This window comes from Mustelus asterias, chromosome 14 (assembly GCF_964213995.1).
Source record: "Mustelus asterias chromosome 14, sMusAst1.hap1.1, whole genome shotgun sequence".
NCBI lineage: Eukaryota > Metazoa > Chordata > Chondrichthyes > Carcharhiniformes > Triakidae > Mustelus > Mustelus asterias.
Genome location: NC_135814.1, coordinates 19,908,363 through 19,918,455, shown reverse-complemented (window position 1 = coordinate 19,918,455; position 10,093 = coordinate 19,908,363). Strand labels below are relative to the sequence as shown.

The 10,093-nt window shown below is 46.8% G+C and overlaps 1 non-coding gene across 1 annotated transcript; it reads left to right on the top strand.

Annotated features, from left to right (window-relative positions):
• Positions 1-9,791: 9,791 nt before the first annotated feature.
• On the top strand, positions 9,792-9,879 carry trnas-gga (transfer RNA serine (anticodon GGA)). The gene is given in 2 exon segments: positions 9,792-9,828; positions 9,844-9,879. It is a non-coding gene; the product is annotated as a tRNA-Ser (tRNA).
• The last annotated feature ends 214 nt before the right edge of the window (positions 9,880-10,093 follow it).

Below are 10,093 nucleotides of genomic sequence, written 5' to 3'. Positions count from 1 at the left end.
CTACCAGAACATACCATGTGAACCTAATTCACTACTTACTCAGTCTCCATCTCATTCTGACATAGTCGCATGTCTCCTTGTGCACCCCTTACTGATCATGAAGTTTGAAAAGACTGTCTCTTTGATGGCCGCAGATGTCTCACTGCACTGTACAACCAATTACGCACATTTTAAGCATAACAAGCATTCCAATTTATCATCAAGAGGAGAGGACAATTAAAGTAGACCACAGGTTTCACATTGCACAGCATTCGTCCTCTAGTGAACTCTGCTACCTCACTACTGACTCCAATCCCCTCCCTGGCTGCTTTCTCAAGATGAACCAAATTGGTTGCAATGTTGATATCCTGTTTAATCTCAAAGATGAGCCTCTGACCCCATACCCTCTACATGATAACGATTTCCAGTTTGCACTCCCACATCATTAGAGACTTTAAATTAATTTGGCAGGGGAACAACACAAGGGTGAAGCACGAGGGAGTAGACGCAAGATGCAGAGAGGATTAGGAGAGAGAAAAAAATGAAAGAATAAAGAGCAATAAAGAACATAAGAAAAAGGAGCAGGAGTCGGCCATTGACCCTTTTAGCTTGCAGCTCCAATAAATAAGACCATGGCTGATCTAGTACCTCAAAAAAAGATACAGAAGCCTGAAAACATGTACCAACTGACTCGAGAGTGGCTTCTTCCCTGCTGCCATCAGACTTTTGAATGGTCCTTACACACATTAAGCTGATCTTCCCCTTCACCTGTAACTGCAACACTACATTCTGCACCCTCTCCTTTCCTTCTCCCCTATGTACTCCATGAACGGTATGTTTTGTCTGTACAGCGCACAAATCACAATACTTTTCACTGTATCCCAATACATGTGACAGTAATAAATCAAATCAAATCAGGTGTACTAACCCGATATCAATTTTCCAAATAACCAAAAATCGGAATCGCTGACTTGGATATATCAATGACTGCGTGTCCATAATCCTCTGGTGGTCAGAAGGTAACCTCCCACCCTCCCCCCACCTAGTGGAAGCATCAGGGCTGTGAGGGCAGCCATTGCTTTGAGGGTCCCCGCCTCGGACCATGGAGTCTCTGGATGCGACTTAAGGTATTCTTTAGCATTCTCTAATTTCTTTGTACTGTTGGTTGATGGCGTAATGAATTGAGCAAAAAGACGGGTGCATTTTATTGCTATCAAGCTCGGCAAAGAGCCATTCATTAAACTTAGCAGGCTCTGCCTGCCAGTGTCTGATGAGAATAAATGTCTGCAATCATGTAGCTATACTTTGAAGGACTTTGATGAATGTGCGCCAGTACATTTTGACACTTAAATATTCGCTTTAGTTAAGCTGCAAATTCCACCACTCACTCCTTGCAGTGAGGTGGCAAAATTCAACTTGGAAATTCCAACTGGTGAATATTTATAACCTGCGCGCGCCGATCCTCAGCTACTTGCTTGTCAACCGCAGGTCATCTTCAGAAATGTAAAACCAGACAGATGGCAACTTTCCTTCCAGAGCCTGAAATAGAAGCAAAGCCATGACTAAGCTGATGACTGGGAGAGGAAAGAAATAAAAATGACCAGGGCAAAGTAATTGCAACCAAGCAGGAGATCTTCTTGTCCAAATTTTAATATGTGATTCAGACACGGAGAATACGATAATAAGGTTAAATGTAATGCACAAATTTATACAGTGAGAACTATTGCAATCTAATTTTCTCCTGTAGTTATTTAAAGAAAACCTTGTGGTAAAAATTAATTTGAGCAGCACTGTGTGAGCTGCAATCAGAATCGCATGAAGAAGGCCATTCAGCCCATCTTAACCATGTCAACTCTCTGCAAGGGTAATTCACCTGGTCACGCTCATCTCTCTTTCCCCCATGGCTCTGCACATATTTAGATAATTAACCAATTTTCTTACGAAGGCTTAGATTGAACCTGCTTCCATTACTCTGTGCATTCTAGATCCTAGCCAATGGATGCGCAAAAGCATTTGACATTCCTTCTTTTGCCAATCTCCTCTCTCCTTAATTTGGTGTCCTCCTATTCTTGACCCTCCCGCCAATGGGAACAGTTTCACACTCTCTACTCTGTCCAGACCCCTCTAACAACTCTCCTCCTATTCTCCTCTTCTCCATTGAAAACTCTAGTTTCTCCAATCTCTCAATCTAACAATGTTCCTCATCCCTGGAACCATTCTCATGAATCTTCTCCTCCTCCTTCTCATGCTTTCACATCCTTCCTAAAGTGTGGTGCCTGGATCTTGACTCCAGCTGTGGCTGAACCAGTGTTTTAAATCAGCTTACTATAACTTATTTGCTTTTGTGCTCTATGCCCCGATTTGTAGGGCCCAGTATCCCTTGTGCTTTCTGAACTGCTCTCTAAACCTGTCCTGCCACCTTTAATTATTTCTCCACATTTACCCCGAGCTTCTTCTGTTCCGACATGACCTTCTGAATTGTACCCTCTATTTTATGTTGGCTGGAATGTCTGAGCACTCCAGCGTCAGATTGCACTGGGGAACCCCTCTTAGATCTTCACAGCTAAGGGTTTTCACTGCAATTGCCCAGAAGTGCAAACATCCTCTGGGAACCATCCAAAAATGTGAGTTAGATTGCAAACTTCGGATAATTCCCACTGATTTACACTATAGTTACTTAGAAAAAGTTAGAATTAAAATGTCTTCCAACTTCTGGGTAACTATTGTAAAGACCACGACCAAACTCTCCCTGCCCCCTTCCACCATGGGACTTCTCCCAAACCCCTTCCCCTGACACCTCAGGGAACTCCCTCCACACCCTTGACACCTCAGGGAACTCCCTCCACACCCCTGACACCTCAGGGAATTCCCTCCACACCCTTGACCCCTCAGGGAACATGTCCCACACCCCACCTAACCAAGCCCACTGTATTCCCCAACCCCTGAAACCAGCCTGGGATTCCCCACACAGGGTCCCCTCCCCCACCCCTCCCTCCATGGGCCAGACTCACACTTCCAAACTTGCCTGAGGCCCAACCACCACTCAACCCGACCCAACCACCACCCGCCTGCAGGCCCAACCAGACCCGACCCACACCCCTTGCGGTCCAACAAACACCCACCATGCAGATTTGAGGAAGTTACAGCCCATTGTCTCTTGTTGTTCCTCCTACCAAGATGAATCACTTCATACTTCTCTGCATCAAATTACATCTGCCACTTGTCCGCCCATTCTGACAGCCTGTCTATGAGGGTGGCACGGTAGCACAGTGGTTAGCACTGTTGCCTCACAGCGCCGGGGACGTGGGTTTGATTCCCGGCTTGGGTTACTGTCTGTCTGGAGCTTGCACATTCTCCCCATGTCTGCTTAGGTTTCCTCCGGGTGCTCCGGTTTCCTCCCACAGCCCAAAGACGTGCAGGTTAGGTGGATTGGCCATGCTAAATTGCTCCTTCATGTCAGGGGGACTCGCTAGGGTAAATGCATGGAGTTATGGGGATAGGAGCCTGTGGTCGGTGCAGACCCGATGGGCCAAATGGCCTCCTTCTGGACTGTAGGGATTCTATGATTCTTTGACAAAGGGTCATCAGGACTCGAAATGTCAGCTCTTTTCTCTCCTTATGGATGCTGCCAGACCTGCCGAGATTTTCCAGCATTTTCCCTTTTGGTTTATGATTCTATGTCCTTATGAAGTTTAACATTATCCTCCTTTGTGTCTTCTGCAAATTTTAAAATGGTGCCATTTACACCAAATCCCACCCAGGACTTGAGGGCCAATGAAAGTGTGTACATAACGTGGTCAAACAGGTTGAGTGCCAACCTGTTCAGGGGAAAAAAAGTTGCTATGGCAACAGATAAAAACCTGCCTTGGGCTCCAGTAGGTGTTGGAAGTGAAACAACAACAATGTTCACTTAATAAACAGGAGTCTTTGATTTGTTGCCTTGAGAGGGTCAGGGGTAAATTCATGGTTTACTTGGAAGATTGTTTTAGGAGGTTAGCTGAAACTATACAGAGTGCAGACTGAGCATGGTCTGACAGAAGGAGCACACTCACTCAATGGAGTGAAAGATCTTTTGTCAGTCTCATTCTTGTTCACGTGTTTGCTACCGGCACATTGAAACCAACATGGCTCCACAGCCTAATAATGATACGCAGGTGCTGGAACGTATTAGTGGATTGCTTCCTTCTCACTTTTATTACCATCATTATTATTTTTAATTATCTTCCTGCCAGAACAGGTCAGCCATTACCACCCACGTAGCAAATTCAAACAAGGCAGCATTTTCAACAATGCATTCATCCCTGATGCAAATATTTAAAGTTTTACTGTGACAGTGGAACTTTGTCAATGAAAGGACTAATGGGAAGTGAATGCATTTGCAATGTAGTTCATTTATTATTTGACACTGTTTTGGAAAAGGTGACTTTGGTTATCTTTATCAGGAGTAAGAAATCGCAGTTGGAAAACTCCTGGGGTGGTGGATGCATCAACCTCTAAGTTTGTTTCCATCTTAACAGAAGTTGCACACTGTAGTACAATGCACTCATTAGTCACAGTGATTACCATATTCCAATTTCAAGAGCTCGCCAAGATGCCTCAAGGCTTTTTATGCTGAAGTTAAAAAGGACAATGATTGTGAGCTTGTAAGGGAAAACTTTGTTACAAGAAGTGGAGGGAAATGTTACGCCAAGTAGAGGCACGTCCTATCCGTAACTTTATGGACAGCAATCAATTTGGAATCTTCTGGAAATAATAATAATTGAACAGCACGGTAGCACAGTGCTTAGCACTGCTGCCTCACAGCGTCAGGGACCTGGGTTCAATTCTGGCCTTGGGTCATTGTCTATGTGGAGTTTGCACGTTCTCCCCATGTCTGCATGGGTTTCCTCCGGGTGCTCCAGTTTCCTCCCACAATCCAAAGCTGTGCGGGTTAGGTGGATTGGCCATGCTAAATTGTCCTTTAGTATCAGGGGGACTAGCTAGGGCAAATGCTTGGGGTTATGGGGATAAGGCCTGGGTGAGATTGTGTTCGGTGCCGACTCGATGGGCCGAATGGCCTCCTTCTGCACTGTAGGATTCTATAACAATGGATTTTAACCGATGGCCAAGATGGACAGCTTATTTTTGCAGTTTCTGTACAAGGATTAACTCATGTTTCAGTATGCCTCTGGAATGTTCTCAAATGCAAATGTGCTTCCCAGGGGCAAAGCTCAATGGAAGAGACTTAATAAACAATGGCTATCAGAATTGCCAGCACTGTGAGGATGGAATAATGAATAATGGGCGCGATTTTCCGGCCATGCTCGGCCCAAGGCTGGCAAAGGCCGTCCGAGGTCAACGGACCTTTGCATGGTTCCCACCCCCCTCCTCCCGCTCACTACGATTTCCATGGTGGCAGATGGTAAATCCCCCCTGATGTCTTCCAATGAGCTAATTGCAGCTGATATGTCAAAGCTATTGATCGTTCTGCCGACACCCTGAGGTTACCATTAACCAGAAACCGAACTGGACTAGCCATAGGTAAAGTAAAAGTAAAGTCACCATAGTCCCATAGGCTGCTCTCCCCTTTGAGGGGGAGAGCTGACTGGTGGTGATTTAACCTGAGGATCACCACACCTCAGACGAGGGGCAAGGTTGAGAAGGCAGCACTTTCATGAGTGACCTCACGGGAATTGAACCCGCGCTATTGGTATCATCAACCAGCTGTCCAGCCGACTGAGCTAACTGACCTCTATAACCAACTAGCCATCAAAATACTGTGGTTACAAGAGCAGGTCAGAGACTAGGAATCCTGAGGTGAGTAGCTCACCTCCTCACTCCCAAAACTGGTCCTCTACCTATAAGGCATAAGTCAGGACTGTGATGGAATATAGTCTTGCCTGAATCAGTGCAGTTCCAACAACACCCAAGAAATGTGATATCATCCAGGACAAATCAGCCGATTTGATTGACACTCCATCCACAAATATTCACTCCCTCCACCCACTGACCCATAATGGCAGCAGTGTGTGTACCATCCACAAGATGCACTTGGTAATTCACCAAGACTTCTCAGACATAGCCTTCCAAACACATGACCACTGCCACCTAGAAGAGCAAGAGCAGCAGACACGTGGAAACAACACCACCCAGTAGTTCCCCTCCTTGTCACTCACCATCCCGACTTGGGAATATATTACCACTGGGCCTTCCTCCCTAACAGCACTGTAGGTGTCCTTACACCTCATGGACTACAGCGATTCAAGAAGGCAGCTCACCACCATCTTCTCAAAGGCAATTAGGGATGGGCAATAAATACTGGCCCAGCCGGCGATGCACACATCCCATGAATGACAATGGAGGGAAACAGGAAAGTGAAGCAATCATGTGCATTAATGCAAGATTAATCCTGCAAAGTGGCACTAATCAACCTGCCAAACTAGCCATCATTTCAAGAGCAAGTACTTCCTGACATGGGAAGAAAGCACTTGAACCCACATTCACTAATAAGTCATTGACAGAAAGATCGTTGGAGACTAACACTGGCTCTTGTCTGTTTCTCACTGATACTGTAGAGAAGGGACCGGCAGGAAAATGAAGGCTTAATTTATCACTGACTGCATTATCGCTTACAGACAGGAAAGAAGGAAAAGATTGCAGCAGAGGCGTCTGGCTTGTCAAAGGGAAGAGTAAAACCCTCAAGACTAATGGCCAGCATGGTCTTCTCTGGACACAGGGGATGAGGCTCATAGAGACATTGTGCATAGGTGGATCCCAAGACACAGAGTGTACAGAAATCACATATCTTATCTGCAGATGTACGAGAACCAGTGTCACCAATGCCTCCGCATATCCAGGGATCTGGTGACTCACATTTACCACATTCTCCAGGAATTGGCACCACGGAGACTGGGAGAACATCCATTACCAATGGCTCTGAAAGTTACCACCACTCTGAACTTCTGCCAGTGGCTCTTTTCAGGACTCCACTTGGAATCTTTCAAGTGCTCACACACAAATAAATTTTTGAGGTCACAAATTTCCTTTTTCGCCAAGACCCACAATTATGTCAACAGAGATCAAGCAAGCCAGAATGCCAAAATACTGGGCTTTGCTGAGATTTCCAGATTCTACAGGTGCTGGATGCAATTGACTGCACTCATGTGACTATAAAAGCTCCCTGATAACAGGCACTCCAATACATAAAACAGAAAGGCTCAATGCTCTGTGACCATAAGAAGCTTATCATGAAGTTTTATGTCAAGTTTTATGCCCAGGGAGTGACCACCACTCATACACCTTGAGTAGATTGCAGATCCCAGACATCTGCAAGGGACCACACAGGACCCCTGGCTCCTTAGTGACAAAGGATACCACAAAGGACGTGGCGATGATGCTTGCGGGGTGACCTCAGACTCCTGCAGAGAGAAGGTAAAACAACACTTCTGCAGTTGGCCGTGCATTGGTAAAGGACATCATATGCATCCTAAAGACCACCTGAGCACGAAGGCATCAAACATAATTCCAATGCCTGGACAAATCTGGCGGAACACTCCAGGACAGTCCCCTGAGAATCTCATGGATCATCCTGACTTGCCACGTGCTGCATAACCTGGTGCCACAAATGGGGGAGGACTTGCCAGATGATAAGATGGAGGAGTTGCACGTCTCCTCTGAGGAGGAGGAATTTGAAGGGGGTGGGGGTGATGAGTTTGAGGAAGCTGAGGCTGCAGGGAAGGAAGCCACAGCAGGGGCCAGATGAGCCGGATGTGCACATGAGACATTGATAGCCACCGGATTCCACCAGGAGGATGAAGGGGTTTCAGCGAGCTCTTTCTTGGGCAAATGCCCTCTACCATGGGCCAACATGAATCTCAGCTTTGCCATTCTTCTCATTTCACCCATACACCTCAATGTGAGAGTGAATAGTTATACATCAGCCTCACATTGTCCTGATCCTTTAAAGGAGGTGGAAGTCTTGGGAGCATGTTTCCTTGTTGATATGAGATGCTAACTGGAAGAGGGCATCCTGGCATCAGATATCAGAAGGCATTGCATCTTCAAGCATCTCTCCTGCATCCTTGTCACAATGGCACCCTACAGGAGGCAGGAGCTGTTGCACGATCCTGAATGTTCCCATAGCTGTATGCCTTCAATTTGACAAGACCCCTCAAGGAGAACTATTTTGAGCAACACACATCTGTGTAACATCGATGGTGAATCCGATAAATCAAATTTGGCACAAAGCAGTCGATGATGCCATCTTGCTGTGGTTCCAGATAGAGATGATTCAGTTAACTTTGGTACCTTCTTCCAAATTACTGACATTAGGCACTCTCTGTTTGGGATCCTGGGCTGAATTTGTCCCCACCTTAATATGGATTCAGACCACCTGATCACGAAGACATCAAACACGTGCTTCCCTGACATTAAAATACCTCCTCTTCAACACAACCATGGCACTTGCAAAGTCCGAAATGCTCACACATCATGAAGTCCTCAAGGGAACACATCATTGCTAACAAAGAGCCCATTTCAGCTCAAAGTACGTATTTTTTCCTATCCCAGCGCTCCCCTCCACTGTTTAAACCAACAGTGTGTGCCATGGGAGCAGGCTGAAAGGCTCTAATGCCTGCCAGGAATCCCCATTTGGAATTAGTGCCCTCAGCGAGTGCTCAGGGGAGGTGACACACAGCTCCTGCCCTTGCAATAGACACCATTACAGGGTGAGAGACGCTTAAGTTGGATGTTTGAGCACCAGGACAATAATGTGGCAGAGCTTCATCCCTTTGATGTGGCAAGGTGCCCCTACTTATTGGCGAGCTTGGCAGATGTACACGCTGGAAGTCAAAAACATGGTTGGCTGACAGCAGCACACCAGAGCTCTGAGCATGGGCTCACAGCATGAAAAGGCTGCCGAGAGACAGAGAGTGCATGGAGTTGCACATTAAATTACCTTTCTCCATGTCTGAACACATCTGTCCTTGTACACTACACCTTCACCTTTCAAGAATGCGGAAGAGATAGAACATTTCTCTGCTTCAATCTTACACAGGCAAGAATGAACATGACACAACCCTGCAAGGTATGTGAACGAGGTTCCTTCCACAAGAACACAACAGAAAGGTTGAGGCATCACTGATATTGGGCATGACCAGGGAAAGAGACATGCACTGTGAGGACATGGAAGCTCAGCACACAGGCAGGATAATGACATCTGCAATAAGTGGGGAGGGAACCATGATATCACAGCTAATCGACAGCAACACAGCTCATCATAAAAGGAGGCATACACAAGAGGGGATGTGAAATGGGTGTGATTCTATTCACATTTTGTGTACATGCTGTGAATACAAACCACTGCTGTGCTCCTAAATCTTTTTAACTTTCTGAACCCTACTGCCATGCCTTGATACATAATCCAAAGTGGAGGTGGAGGTAACCTGCTGATTGCTACGCCCTGTTATCTGTGGCGAGGTGTCAGCTGGAGGACCAGGACCTGGAGGACCAGCCCTCCTCTGCATCGGGTATCCTCATGTGGGGCAGGTGCACCTTTCTCAGCCCGTGGAGCTGGAAGTATTGTGGTCTCAGGAAGAGGGGTTTGGATGGGTTGGAGAGTCCCATAGGCACCTGGTTGGATGAGTTCAGCATGCCCAGCTGCCAGTTCTCCTCCCTGTGTGTGCCAGAAGGCCTCTGGCTGAATCCTTGAGGAGAAGGGGGAGATGAAGTGAGGAGTGAGGTGCCCCGCCCCCTTTCGCATAGCCACTGATGGATGGCACCAAGGCCTAACACGCATGACCGATGTCCTCGACCAAGGTCACCATGGCAACTCCCCTTCGATAGCTCAGCTGGTAAAGCGGAGGACTGGAGATGATTTAAACTGACATCCTTAGGTCACTGGTTCAATTCCGGCTCGAAGGAAGCCCAATATCCACTTTAGGGTGGCATGGTGGCACAGTGGTTAGCACTGCTGCTTCACAGTGCCAGGGACCCAGGTTCGATTCCCGGCTTGGATCACTGTCTGTGTGGAGTTTGCATGTCCTCCCCGTGTCTGCGTGGGTTTCCTCCGGGTGCTCCAGTTTCCTCCCACATTCTGAAAGATGTGCTGGTTAGGTGCATTGACCCAAACAGGCGC